Genomic DNA, 16,268 nt, shown 5'->3' with positions numbered 1-16,268 from the left:
CTTCCCCTCCTGTGCCGTCCCTCCACCCTCCCAAGCATGATGTCCTTCTCCAAGGACCGGTCTCTCCTCACAACATGTCCAAAGTATGTTAGACGTATTTTGATAATTTTTGTTATTCCAGTAATAAAAACTCAAACAATAATTCAGTCAATTCCTGGAAACTTGTATTTTGCTAATGCCTTGTATGCACAGTATTTCTTAAAATGCTTCAACACTAAATAATTATTTTTTATACAGTGACTCCACATTGTTCAATCTTTTTTGGGGGATCTTTTGTGCCATTCAATATTTTGCCTGGAGACATATTGAAACTTGAGGCTTAAATATTTCCTTCATTCCTTGTGGTTTGTAAATTGCTGATACGGTTTTATCTTTTGTTTTCTAACTGCAAGATATTACATGTGTCAGTATATTTTATCTTACCTTTTCGAGCTGAACTATAAAAACTTCAGTTCAGCTCTTTAATCTTTTATTTTACATTTCTTTTTTTTTCCTTTTAGCTACTCTATTCTAAAGAATAACTTTCACATTCTCTTTTTAAATCAGTTTTGGATTTTTTTCCTTTCCTGTCTTTTTAATAAACTTACATTCTTCATCTGTGATATCTGTGATGTCATTCTATAACTCATCTTCAGTTGTAAATGTTCAGTACTTTCAATCTGTTTTTGAGGTGATTTCTACTTCAGGCGAGATATGATCAACTTTGTCCTCCGATAGATTTTCTTTACTACGCTTCAGCTTCAGTCAAATTTTAAAAGAAGTAATTGATAATCTGTTTCACCATTAATCTGTTTCATCTTAACTGATACTATTGAACTTTTCAATCACAGTCAAATTTTTTAATTTGTAGTCATCTGTTGGAGTTCATGTTTAAAATAGAAATTTCTGTTTGAAAAATATTTCCAATGAATAAGTAATTTTCTTTGGAAAATTCTATAATTCAGTTTTTAGAGACACTGATTCTTTTGTAATTCTCAATTTTGTATCTCAATCACTAGTAGTTCAATACATTTTTTACTGCATATCTGGTGTGTTTCTGACTGTATTCTTTTATAAAAATCTTCATTTTCTTCATCTTTGCCATTGATAGGCATGTGAATTTTAATAAACCAGTATTAAGTAATCACCTTTGTATTTATTTAGATAGTCATGTATAATTGAGAGTATGCTTCAGGATGGATCTTTAAAAGGTAATTTCTGGTAATGCAATGATGTTATTCTCTAATATGTCCTTTCTGGAATAGCAGATGACAGTAAGATTTAAAATGTCTTATATCAATCCATTTTAATCCACTAGTGCATCTGACAGAGAGCTCTAGTGTCCTAGTAGTATTGAAGTGTTGTGCTACCAATGCAGTCAGGTAGTTCAGATACACATCTGCTTCTCTATAGAAAGAAAAGCAGTACCCTCCTGTGAGTTTTATTGCCTCTGAAAAAGGTCAGCTATGAGTCAGTTCCAATCTGAGGTCAATGAGTGAGTAACTGAATGTCTCTATTACTATATGTAGTTCTTAGGGAGTTGTGCTGCTAGTTCAAAGGTGGAATCTTTATGACAATCCAAATCCCCTAGATGCTCCAAGGAAGAAAGATAGGCAATCCTTTACTGTGTGATTTATGGCTTCAGAAAACTCACTAAATGATCATCTCTGAGTTAACTCCAACTCAATAGCAATGAGAGAGAGAGAAGAAATATATACATAATATTGATCTTCAAGGATTTCATTTACACTTTTAACAACTTTTTATATTCCTTGATTCATATTTTGTATGTCACATTATAATTATTAAAAGTTGTTTATAACTCATACTTCTCATTATTCTCATACTTCTTATGGCACACCAACAAGTAAAGATCCATCTGTACCATTAAGCTAAACAGCTACAATTAAGAAATAGTTGCTTCAAATCCTCACAGGACTCCCAGCGAGTCCTCTGGCACCCTCAGCCCCACACAGAATCAGAAGAGGTGGGCTGTCTTTGTATCTTTTTATTGCTTCCCCTTGTTCTGGGATTTCAATTATGTGCATGTTATTCCTAGTGATCGTGTCCCAAAGACAGTTGCTAGAAGAAAAATGTTCTGGCATAATGAAAAATGAAAGGATAGATAGATAGATAGATAGATAGACAGATAGATAGATACAGATATATATAGATATAAATACATAATAGAAAAGAAAAATAGCAATGAATATCATAGTCAAATTTACCAGAAACAAAGATAAGGAGAGAATTTGAAAGCAGCTGAGAAAAATGAAGAGTAACCTACACATCTACAAATGGGAGCAAAGAAGAATAAATGTTGATTTCTCAGCAGAATCCATGCAAGCAAGAAGACAGAATGACATATATTAAACATTCAAAGAGCACAACTCTCAATCAAGAATATTGGATCCATCAAACTTATCCTTCTAATATGGCAGAGAAATTAAGATATCCTCAGAAAATCAGAAATTAAAGGACTTTGTAAAATCCAGACCAACATTGCAAAATATATTGAGGGAAATCCTTTCAACAGAGACTTCGCAGAAAGCAACATGGACCAAAGTAATCAGCAACAACACCAAAAAGAACTCAAGAAAATGATAACAACAAAACCTGCCCTCTCAATAATTGCACTGACAGTGGATAATTTAAATGCACCAGTGAAGTGAAAAAGAGTAACAGATTGGATAAAAACCCCAATACCCATCAATGTGCAGTCTAAAAGAGACACTGAAAAATAAATTGAATGAAAGACTAAAAATAAAAGGATGGACAAAATACACCAAGCAAATGGTAACCAGAAAAGAGCAGATAAAACAGATTTCAGTGCAAAACCATCACAAAGGACAAGGAAGGTCACTATATAATGCTAAAAGGGTCAATAGAACAAGAGGACATAACCATAACTAATAATCAGAATGTACACTTCCTATAAGAATGAACTTTACTATTCAAATAATTATCAATATGGTGAAGGAATAAGCAATATTTTATGTTTCAATGGGTTCACCATGAAGTGAGTTTAAATGAGAACTGAATAGGGTTTGGCAATATACACTTAAAATGATAGAAATGTTAGTGAATTTTACCTAGTTAAGTATATAGATTTTTTGACCGTTTACAGCCAATACATAAGAATATTTCATTATTCATAAGTATATTTATGCCTTTTTCAGTGACCATTTGAAACTCTGTTGGTGAGATAATGAAGGGTTTATCTGGTTTACTGAATTTTTGTCTGTCTCATATTTTATATGTTGTGCTTTCAGTCTTTTTAACTCAAAGGAATAAATTAGATTTCCATGGTTATCAAAACTAGGGAAAATATTCAATATTTCACAGACTATCTTGTCAATTTTTAGAAAATAGCAAAGGCACAAAAGAAAATCACCTTCGTAGTGGTTCCCCAGAGGAATTCTAGCTTTCATTCACAATTTATTTAAAAGGAATGACAGAATTTATGAGATAATTGTACAGAAAACTCTTGATAAATTATTCATGATACACCAACTTCCTTATAAATAAAATTTTCCAAGGATTTTTTTTCAGAAATGAAAGTTGAAGAAAAGCTGAGGCATTTGTATTAAGAATTTCTTACCTTTTTTATTAGAAATGCATGAAGAGTTGTACATACATATACATTCTATTTATTCCGTTACAATTAAGGACTACATAGAGCTTTGTCAATTTAATTTCTTTTGTGTTTATGAATAATAAATTACCAGAAATTTATTGACTTAAAACAACACATTTTGTTTTGTTGTTGTTATGTGCCATTGAGTCACCTGCAACTTATAGCTACTCTATGTACAACAGCCCTAAATCCTGCTTTATCCTGTGCCAATCTCACTGTCTCTTACAAACCTAACCCCGTTACCCCAGTCACTGAATCAATTAATCTCAAGAGTCTTCCTCTCTTGCATTGTCCGTCCACCCTCCCATACATGATGCTCCTCTCCAAGAACTGATTCCTCCTTGCAACATGTCCAAAGTATGTCAGAGGAAGCTCCAGAATCCTTGCCTACAAGGAGCAGCCTGGTTACACCCTCTCCAGGACGTACCTGTTCCTTCTTTTAGCAGTCCATGGTATATTCAATACTCTTCCCCAACACCACAGCTCAAAGGCATCAATTCTCCTTCTTTAATTCCTAGTCATTGTCCAGCTCTCTGATGCATAGCAAGTGAGTGCACAGACCATGGACTGTATCAGGTGCACCTAAGTCTCCAGACTGACATCATTGCTCATCAGTACTTTGGAAAAGTCTCTGACAGCAGACTTTCCCTTCACAATATGTCTTTTTATTTCCTTGCTGCTGGTGCCAAACTAAAGCTGTTAACAATCTCAATTTCTTCACCATCTAGCAGGATGACAGATTCTCACCACTAGGCTGATGGGCACATTTTGTTATACCATACTGTTTATTGCTAAGGTGTCTTAGTATAGGTTAACTAACTCTTCTGTTCAGGATCTCAGCAGACCAAATGGAGACTGGAAACTCCAGGCCTCCTTTAAGTTCCAAGTTCAATTGTATACTTCGTAAATGCAAAGTTAATGGTCCTGATTTTCTGTAGACTCTTGGTTAAAAGACTATTTTAAGAATTTTTCCTAACAACTAGTATCCCACCATCTACACACACAAGTAGTGTCCTTGACATCTTGTGTACACCACAAGTAATTTATATCATAGTAGTTTTGGTCTTCACAACACTATCTTTTCATTTTAATCATTTCGGCTGATTTTAAGGGATTACTTGATTAGATCAAGTTCACTCAGAATAATCTTTCTTTTTTTATTAACTCAACTACAAGGGGTAGTTGTTGTTGTTAGTAGATGCTGTCAAGTTGAATATGACTTTTAGTAACCCTATGAAGAACAGATTTCATCCTTGAACTATCTTGTGCCATCCTCACAATCTTTGACACACTTGAGCCTATTACTACAGTCACTGTGTAAATCCACCTAGTTGAGAGTCATCCTCTATTTCACCATCCCTTCATTTTTCCAAGTATGATGTCCCTCTCCAAGGAACATGCCCAAAGTATGTGAAACAAAGCTTTATCTCCTTTGCTTTCAAGGAGAGCTCTGGTTTCATTTTATCCAAGAAATATCTGTTTATTCTTTTGGCACAACATGAGAGATTCAATATTTTCTCTAGGAATCAATTTTTCTTTTTTCATCCTTATTCATTGTTCAGCTCTCAGCAGCATAGTAAATGATTGAAAGTTTCATAATCTGAATCAGGGATACCTTAGTCCTCAAATTGACAACATTGCTCCCCAATAACTTGGAGAGGTCCTGATTACAGACTTTCAAGTGCAGTTCAGCTTCTGATCTCCTGACCTCTAGCACCAAGGGTATTTGTCGTTCATCCAAGTAAAATGAAATAGTTGACAGTTTCATTCCCCACCCCATTTATCATGATATTACCTATCTGTCCAGCTGAGACAAATTTTGTTTCATTGACCTTCTGATACAACCCATATTGAAGGTTATATTCTTTGAGGTTCAGCAAGCATTTCAAGTCCTCTTCACTTTCAGCAAGCAAGGTTGTGTCATCTGCATAACAAAGGTCAATGATGAGTCTTCCTCCAATCCTCATGCTGCATTCTTCATCATAGAATCCAGCATCTTGAATAATTTGCTCAGCATGCAGATTGAATAGGTATGGAGAAAGGGCACATGATAACACACACATAATCTTAATTTTAAACCATGTAGTTTTTTGTTACTTTGCTCTATTCTACTTAGACCAGCAGCTTCTTGGTTATAGTACAGGTTTTGCATAAGCACAATTAAGTACTCTTGGATTCCCATTCTAGTTTGTTTTGATGTCTTTGCATAGTCAACTGTCTTTACATAACCAATAAAACACAGATAGAAATTTCTTTCTGGTATTCTTTGCTTTCAGCCAGAGATATTCCTGGTGTTATGACCTTTTCTAAATCCAGCTTGAATTTCTGATAATTCTCTGTCTAGATACTGTTCTAGTCGCTTTTTAATCAGCAGTGTTTTGCTTGCATGTGGTGTTGTTTGATAATTTCAAATTACCTTTCTTGGAAATGGCAAGAAATTGGATTCCCTTCCTGCAGTTATCTTCTAAATTTCCTGGTATAGACTGATGACCACATCCGGGGCTGAATCAATTTATTGAAACATGCCATTTAATAGCTTTTTTTCTTTAATTCTTTACTAAAATTTTTTGCAAATTTTATTTAACAAAACTCAAATACATCATTTTTAAGGACAAATTCTTTCTATTTCCCTCACATTCCTACCCATCAAATTGTACAACCCCATGATTAATTCTCTCTTCCCTGCACATCCACATCCTTCTGCTTCCAATCTCTACCACCCCTCTTAGATCCTTATACTTGTTCTATAATATTGGTTTTATACAAAATTTAGCCTTGCAGGACTGAGTTAGTTCACTCACCATAACGCTTCTAAGGCCCTCCCAAACTAGATAATAATTTACAAAGTTATTGCTCCTGTATGCTGCATAGTATTCCATTGCGTGAATGTACCATAATTTCTCAATCCATTCATTTGTGGTTGGGCATTTAGGCTGTTCCCATGTTCCTATGATGGTGAATAATGCTGCTATGAACATTGGTGTACAAATCTCAGTTTGTGCCTCTGTTCTCATTTTCTCAGTGTATATTCCAAGTAGTGGAATAGCTGGGTTATATGAAATTTTTGTATTTAGCTTTTTGAGGAAGTACCAAACTGCCTTCCAGAATGGTTGCACCATTTTATAATCCCACCAACAATGTATAAGAGCTTCTTTCTCGCCACATCCTCTCCAACATTTAATTTTGCACTCTTAAACATTGCCACTACTACTGGAGTGAGATGGTACCTTATTGTGATTTTTATTTGCCTCTCTTACTGCCAGGGATTTTGAGCATGTCTTCATGTGTCTGTTTGCTATTCAAATATCTTCCTTTGTGAAAATTCTTTCCATGTCTTTCATCTATTTTGTAATTGGGTGATCAGTCTTTTTCTTGTGGAAGCCCAGGAGTATTTTTTTAACATTTGTTATAGCACTTTTGTCTGAGATGGTATTACCAAATGTTTGTTCCCAGTCTGTATGTTTTCATTTCATCCTGTTAGAAAAAGTTTTTGATTCACACATGGATTTAATTTTTAGAAGGTCAATGCATTAATTTTATCCTCTTTAGATTGTGCATTTCTGGTTGTATTTGACATTCTCTTTATAACTTGGACTGGCACTTCTAAGCTTGATCCCAGTTTGTCTCTTATGAACGTTATTGTTTTGGGCTTTACTTCCAGGTATCTGATCCACCTTGAGTTGATTTTTGTGCATGGTGTGAGATGTGGATCCTGTTTCAGCTTTCTGCAGGTGGAAGTCCAGATTTGCCAGGACCATTTGTTGAAGAGGTTATCATTTCCCCATTTGATAGCTTTCTGGGATCTTATTTTTTCACTAAAGCCTTCAATGAAGCTTGAACGTCTACCTTCATTACCATTGAGTTTGATGAGACAGTATTTTATGAAATATTCCACTATTGAATTATTTTTGGTACAATGATTCTGCATATTCCCTCCATCCTCTTTTTGTGCTTCCTGAATCATTTAAAATTTTTTCCATAACATTTCTCCGTATTGCAGTTTGAGGTTTGAATATTATTTTCTTAGTTCTTTCATCTTGAGAAATGCTGAGCGAATTATTCTCTTTTTATTCTTCAATTCTAGATCCTTGCACATTTCATTATTATGGGGGCTTTTTAAATGTTTTACTAGTTTATTTACAAAATTTTAATGCATTCCATTATTTTGGTTTGCTTTATCTTCTCATGTTGCTCTTTGAAATGTTCTGTTCTCCTCTTTTACTTTGTTTCCTTTGTTTTGGTGCTTGATGCTTTTCTGAAATTTTCCGAGTCTTTACTGACATCTACTTTGGTGTTTTCTTTGGGTTTTCTATTGTAATTTCTAATTGAGAGTTCTTATTTGCATATGACATATTAGTGAGCACTTCCTGAACTATACTTGTTTCTTGAAACACTTCAATTGATACTTAATCAATTCCTAGGGCTTTATTTTTACCATCAACTTAAATGCTGGTTGAATATCTTCCTTCCTTACTATTGGATCTCGACCATATTGTAGTTCCTGAAATGATTTCATGTCAATTAATTCTTTCTGGTACAGTGACTTCATGTATTCCTTTCATTTTCTTTTGATATCCACCGTATCATTCAAGATTTTGTCCATAACATCCTTCAGTATTGCAACTCTAGGCTTGTGTTTGTTCCTCAGTTCTTTCAGCTTGAAAAATGCCAAACATGTTTTTCTATTTTTGTTTTCTAACTCTGTTCTTCACACATTTCATAATACTACTTTTCTTTCTCTTTTCTAGCTGCCTTTCAAAATATTTGGTCCATCACTCTTCTGTGACCACTTCTTTTCTTTGTTTTAGATTTTTACATTCTATCAGAAATTTCAATTTCTATCCTCACATACATTCTGATGTTTTTCTCTTGACTGTTTTTATAATGATCTTTTGCTTTTTCATAAATAACGTCCTTTAGGTCATCCCTTTTGTTTGGTCTTCAATCATAGTGTTTGAATATATCGTGTCTACTCTTGTGATGTTTGGTAGACTTATGGTCATATTTTGGTTCTCATGGACTTGTTTTCATTTTCCTCAGTATCAATTTAAACTTGGATGTGAGTAATTGATGATCTATTCAACAATCGACCTCTGGCTTTATTTTGGTGGCTGACAATGAGTTTCTCAATCAAATATTTCCAAAGATATAGTTAATCTGATTCACATATAGTCCAGCAGGTGAAGTCTATATGTATAATTACCACTTACATTTTTGGAAAAAAAGGTATTTGAAATGAATTAATCATTTTTAATCACTGGGCCACTAGGCTTCATTCACATAGACATAAACTCAAGAACACACACATGTAACCATACACACATATTTTAGTGCTTCATATAATCCTCACCTAAGATATGAGTGATATCTTTTTATGACTTGTAATATAGTTTTAAATTCTCTCATGTCCAAAACCAAACATTTATTAATAATTTCTTGTTTATTGTTGTGCGCCGTTGACTTGGAACTGACCCATATCTGACCCTCCAGCAGGTTTTCAGAGGAAGCTAATCACATGGGAGGTGATTGCCCATCCTTCTCCTGTGGAGCAGCTGGTGGGATTCAAACTGAGTGCCTTCAGGACTGCTGTGCAGCTTCTTACCAATTGGCCACCAGAGCTTCTTAATGTTATATTATAATAAAGGAGAGTATTATAATAAAGAAAAATATTATTATAACTATTATAGATTAATAATTAACAAAGTAAAATATACTGCCAGTTATAATCCATTTCTAATACTTGCAATTTTAACTATATGTGTCAGTATATTTTTGAATTATTTAAGCACATATCTATCACCATTTTATTGTTCTAATATTAAAAAATAGGAATATAAGACAACATTATGTTTTCCTTAAAATAGTTTCACATTCTGAGTCCAGTTCTTTCTGATAACTTTGAAATTTGGATCTTCTTTTCTTTAGTTCCACGCTATCATGAACATTGGTGAAACAGTGTTACAAAATGATCCACTATTACCTCCAGAATTTCCTCCTACTTCTTTTATGGCTATCTTACAAGTTTAATGCTGATACTTTCATTTTTGTTATGTACAGTTATGTATGTGTATCTCAAATACAAAACAAAAAATTCTGAGGTTTTATCCTTCTTTAGATCTTTTAAAGCACTTGGTTATTATTCAGCAAGAAAATATGGAATAACTTTCATTTCTCCAGAAGTGTGCATTTGCTTCACTAATGCCAAATTCATCAATCACCCTTTGCCCTGTTTCCATGACAACATCTTCCAAAATAACTATTCATTCAAGATTATTTTTTAGATTTTTAAAGGTCAGTTGAGTGTATTTTGCATAGTACTAGTGATGGACAATCTATAATTGGGGAAATAACTAGATAGAGTTATACAATGAAGTTTATTATGCATGATGACCTAAAGACAACCCTTGAATGACTTATTTTGACTGTCATTAATTATGTCTTTGACTATATTAGACAATTTTCCACCTCAGTAGTGTTCTACAGAATAATGGTAATTTTTATTATGTGGTAATTTTTATTATAATATTTGGATCTATTTTGGTCTATGGCAAGTATCAATTCAGATACTACCTTGTTGTTCTTGTTGTTGTTATTGTTGTTATGTGCCAGATAGTTGCCAATAACTCATAGTGACCCTATGTACAATAGCTCTAAACTCTAGAGCTCAAGTAAATACATGATTAATACCGAATTTTTCAGTCAGTAATGATTTTGTAAATTATTACCTAATTTGGGAGAGACTGGAGAGCATTATGCTGAGTGAACTAACTCAATCCCACAATGACAGATATTGTATAAAGCCATAATTGTAGAATGAGTACAAGGATCCAAGAGAGATGGTTGAGAGTGGAAGCAGAGGGATGAGGACGTTCAGGGGGAGGGGGGATTAATCATGGGTGAGGGAAATAGAAAGAATCTGTTCTTAAAAACAATATATTCCAATTCTGTAAATAAACTAGTAGAAAATTTTAAAAAGAAGGAAAAAAGATAATGGAACATGCAGTCAAGATGCATTAATAATGATTGGTGACTGGAATGCAAAAATTGGAAACAGCGGAGAAGGACCAGTAGTCAGAAAATATGGACTTTGTGACAGAAATGAGGTTGGGGATAGAATTATAGGTCTCTACCATGATTTATTCTTTGCAAATACTTTTTATAAGGAACTTAAGCACAGACTATCACATGTATTTCACCTGATAGTATACACAGGAATCAGATTCATTACATCTGTGGAAAGAATCACTGGAGATGTTCAGTATCAGTTGTGAAAACTAGGACAGGTGCTGAAAGTGGAACAGATCATCAACCACTTTTATGCAAGTTCAAACTAAAGCTAAACAAAGTTCTAACTAAAGCTGTTTCATTTGTAAAAATGATAGACAAATATATAAAATATCGGAGCTTATTGGTTACTTTATGTCTTTTCTAGCAAAGATAAGTTAGTCTTAAAGAAGATATGAAATATAATATGCTTTTAATAAAGAATGACACTTTGATACTATCAGTCAACAATAACTGAGTAAGCGTTCTTATAATTTTTAAACTTAAATATCAAAATTAATCTGTGTCTATAACATAAAATGAAGCTAATATTACATGATTGGAAGGAATTCAACCTGTGCAACAAACGTTTTCAGGCATTTTGTCAGAGATGGAGTAGTTGTACTGTAAACCCCAGAGTGATGCTTCTCTGGCAGTTTGAATCCACCAGTAGTTCTGTGGTGGCAGATGGAGGGATAGATTGCAATCTGCTCTTGCATTACATATGACTTCCAAAAATCCACTGGAGGAGAAGCTATGAATCAGTTCCAACATGATAATAAAAACTGACTGAGTAGTTCTTTCACAAGTAAAGAACTCTAGTGGCTTAGTGGTAAAGAATTGCACTACCAATGCAAAAAGTGTGCAGTTCAAATTCACCAACACTTTTATAGTCTATTAATTACCAATTTTTGTTAGTACATGGTGTCATATTGACAGCAGTGACCTAATGGACAATTGTTCTGAGCCTTGCCCTATCTTGGGTCAACATCACCATCTCTGACACACAAGACACCATGGCCCCAGCTACTGTGTCAGCCTGAGTCTTCCTATTCTGCATTGGCCCTCTATGATGACCTTTTTCAAGGACCTCCTGGTGACATGCCTAAAGTATGTGATACACACTTTCAAATTCTTTGCCTCCAAGGAGCAAACTAGTTTCTCTCTCTCTCTAGGACAGACTTATTGGTTCTCTTGACAGTACATGGTATGTTCAATTTTCTTCTCTAACACCATGATGCAAAGGAATAAATTGCTCTTCTGTCATCATTATTCATTGTCCAGCTCTCAGATGCATAGCAATCAGTTGAGTAGATCAGGCCTATACCCAATGCACCTTCGTCTATCAGCTAACGTCATTACTTTTTCACACTTTAGAAAAGTCCTTTATAGCATATTTTTCCAATGGAATTAATCTTTTGATTTTCTTACTGGTGATGGGAAGAGTGTTGATTATGGCTCAAAACCAGATGAAAAATTAACAGCCTCAATCCTTTTTCCATCTAACAAAATACTGCCTATTGCCATGGTGGTAAAGATCTTTGTTTTCTTGATGATGAGATGCCATCCATACAGAAGGCTGCATGACCACCTGCAGCAAATACTTCAAGTCCTCAGTTTGGGCAATCAAAATTGGGTCATCTGCCTAACACAAGTTGTTTATGAGCCTCCAATCCTGACACCACATTCTTCTTCATAAAGTCCACCCTCTTGAGTGATCTGTTCAGCATATATATTGAAAAGGTATGGAAAAATGATGCATCCCTGATGCACTCCTTTCTTGATTTTGAGCCATGTTATGTTCCTTTGCTGTTTGGATAACTTCCTGGTCTAGGTATAGGTTTCACATGATCACAATTCTGTGATTCCCACTCTTCTCAGTGTTAGCCATGATCTGTTGTGATGTACATAATCAAATGCCTTTGCGTAGTTAACAAAATACAAATAGACATTCTTCTGATACTCTTCACCTATGATCCATCTGAATTCCACATTGATATCCCTAGTTTCATGGCCTCACCCAAATTTAACCTGTATTTTGGCATTTCTGTGTCAATATAAGATTCTAATCATTTTTTTTAAAAAAATAATCTTCAGCTAGATTTGCTTGCATGTGATCTTAATGGTATTGTTTGATAAATTTCATATTCTCTTGAATAATCTTTTTCAGGAATGAGAAGAAGTATGAAACTCTTCCATGCAGTTCCCCAGATAGTTGTTCACAAGATTTCTTTGCATAACCTGGTAAGCACTTGCAGGGCTGCACTTCTTTGTTGAAATATTTCAATTAATATTCTATTAATTCCTGTGGCCTTATAGAGAATCTGTTCTTTGACACTTGACCACATCAAACATCCTTCTAGGCTTATAGAAATTCTATATAAGAATCACAAGTCATGCAGTAAAGAATAAAACTACAAACACCTTTCATTGGCATGTGGAAGCTGGACAATTAATGAGGAAGAACAGAGAATTGAAGGTTTTATATTGTGGTGTTAGTGAAGAATATACCATGAACTGCAAAAAAGAAAACCAAAACAAAACATTTTGGAAAAAACTTGGGCAAAATGTTTCTTGGAGGCAAGGATGTCTCGTATATTTTTAATACTATTAGGAAAAACAAATTTATGGAGAACAACATAAAACTTATAGAGAATGGCATGTTCAATCATAACTGCAATTGTGAGCCTGGTACAGAGCCAGACAGTATTTTATTCTGTTATGTATAGGATCATTTCATGTCAAAAGTGACAACTACTAGCAATTAAATATTGAGGATTCTGTAATAATTAAATGATTCTGTAATAATTAAATGATACTAGAGAAAAATCTTTCTCATTTTCACATTGTTCTTTCATTATTCTGGTTCGCAAGTTGTTGAAATATTGTGTGTTTATAAATGTTGTTATGCGATGTTGAGTTGCCTGTGACCCATAGCGACCCTATTGTACAGCAACTCTGAACCCTGTCTTGTCCAGAGCAAGTCTCACTAATTCTGACACACCAAACCCATTGCCCCAGTTACCCTATTAATCCAACTCATCTGGAGTCTTCATTTCCTGCGTTGTTCATCCAACCTTCCAAGCATGGTGTCCTTCTCCAAGGACCAGTCTCTTCTGGCCATGTGCCCAAAGTATGTGAGATGGAGCTTCAAAATCCTACCCTTCAAAGAGAAACTAGGTTTCACTTTCTCCAATACAGATCTATTTGTTTTCTTGGCAGTCCATGGTATGTTCAAAACTCTTCTCCAGCACCACAATTCGAAGGCACATTTGTATTATATATATTAAAGAGATAGAGAATTTAGGAGACAAAATGTGAACATGGTACACCACTCTGTATTATTTCTACAATCTCACCCTATCACTAGTGATTTTCTCTCCTTTTATGCCCCAAGTATTAAGGTTTTAACAGTTAAATCAGTTACTTACTAAGCATCTGAGAGCTGGACACTGGATAAGAACAACAGAAGAATTGATTCCTTTGAACTATGGTGTTGAGAAGAGCACTGAATATTACCTGCCAAAATAACAGATATGTCTTAGAAGAGGCACAGCAAAATGCTCATTGGAGGTAAAGATAATAAAACTTGGTCTCACATACTTTGGGCATATTGCTAGGAGAGGTTATTCTTTAGAGAGAGACATGGTGCTTAGATAAGTGGGAAACTATGATTGACACAATCACTGCAGCAATGGGCTTGGGAGTGTCGGGGATTGTGAGAATGGCACAGGATAGGAGAGTGTTCAGATCTGTTTTTAATATGGTCGCTAAGAGCCATATTTTACTTGAAAGCACAGAACAACTATAACAACAATTAAATAAGTACTTTGTTATCATAATGACTAACCATATCAATTTCAGAAGAAATCTGTGTAGACCCCTATGCCTTCTTAAATAAAAAAGAATGAATTTAAGATTGTCTTTTATTCTTTCCCTAGATGTTGTTGTTGTTATGTGTCATTGAGTCACTTGTGCCTCATAGTGACAACAACCCTAAACCCTGCTTTATCTTGTGCCAATTTTATTGTTTCTGGTATACCTACCTCTACCATCCCAATCACTGAATCAGTCCATCTCATAGAGGGTCTTCCTCTCTTGTGCTGTCCCTCCACCCTCCCAAGCATGATGTCTCTCTCCAAGGACTGATACCTCCTTGCAACATGTCCAAAGTATTTCAGACAGAACTTCAGAATCTTTACCTCCAAAGGGCAGCCTGGTTTCACCTTCTCTAGTCCACGATGTATTCAATACTCGCCTCCAGCACTGTAGCTCAAAGACATCAATCCTCCATCTATCACCCCTAGATATGATCTTTGAAATCAGAACTCTAAATTTTTATGTTGCAACTGTCATCATGCACCAGTGAATCAATAATCCTAAGAGAAGGGCCAGAATAATTATGGAACTGACAGCTACAATATTTTAAGTCCTCCACAGTATCCAGAGTACTGAAGAGCAATGATATCATTCTAGAGACTCAGGTATGCCTGTTATGGACTATGGTCTGCTTAATCACTTGTTATGCATCAGAGAGCTGCGCAATGACTAAGGATAGTAGAAGAATCAATGCTTTTGAGTTGAAGTGCTAGAAAAGATTACTGACTATACCAGGGACTTTGAACAGTATTAACATGGCTGTCCTGGAGAGGGTGAGCCCAGGCTGCTCCTTGGAGGAGAGAATTTTGAAGCTCTGTTTGACATACTTTGGGCATGCTTCCCTAAAGGAACAGTTTTTGTAAAGGACCTCATGCATGGAAGGGTGAAGGGAGAATGCAAGAGAGGAAGATCCTGGATAAGATGGATTGACTCAGTGACTGGTGTAATGGTGTTTAGTGTACCAGAGACAGTGAAATTGGCTCAGGACAGAGCAGGGTTCAGAGCTATAGTACATAGGGTTACTATGAGTCTGAAGAGGCTCAGCGACACATAGTAACAACAACATTATATAAGAAAAGTATTATGCAAATTTAATCTAGGGTAATTCAGTATCTATTACCGTGACCAAACCACCAATTCTCTTCTTTCTATTCATTATTCCAAATTCCTACCAAAGATTTTAAAAAGTATTTGATTCATCTATTATGCCCATTCTACTTCCTACCTAATCTTTTACACTCAAACCTATAATTTATAAATCATGCTCTAGGCAAGCTAGGCCCACTCATATTTACAATGTAGAGATAAAAATAAATTCATTTGTTAGATGTAGAGAAAGAAAATTTACTTCTGAGGCTAATAGTGACTATGTTTTCATTTTTCATAAATTATAACATCTTTTAACTGTATACTTCAATTATGATTAATTATGATTAATTTTAAGTTTTTCTATAGATCTAATTTTTCATTAGTTCCTAAATATTAAGTTGCTAGCCATGAGGTTGGAGGAGTTAACCTCTAGGTATCTCCTGAGTGACGCATAGGACAATCTGCTCCCATAAAGATATTCAGCCTCAGAAATCCTGTGGGTAGTTATATGTTCTCCTATATTTAACATTTGCCTTTGGTTAAAAAGACAGTTGTAACGAAGAAATCATTGTGCAAAATTCAATCATTCTATCTCTAGCTTAATTTCTGATACCAAGCATAAAATTTCCAACTAATAGTC

Source organism: Elephantulus edwardii, unplaced genomic scaffold, assembly GCF_000299155.1.
Source record: "Elephantulus edwardii isolate Elephantulus edwardi_28Jun2011 unplaced genomic scaffold, EleEdw1.0 scaffold00137, whole genome shotgun sequence".
NCBI lineage: Eukaryota > Metazoa > Chordata > Mammalia > Macroscelidea > Macroscelididae > Elephantulus > Elephantulus edwardii.
The sequence above is the reverse complement of the archived record's forward strand: the minus strand, read 5'-3'. Positions refer to the sequence as shown.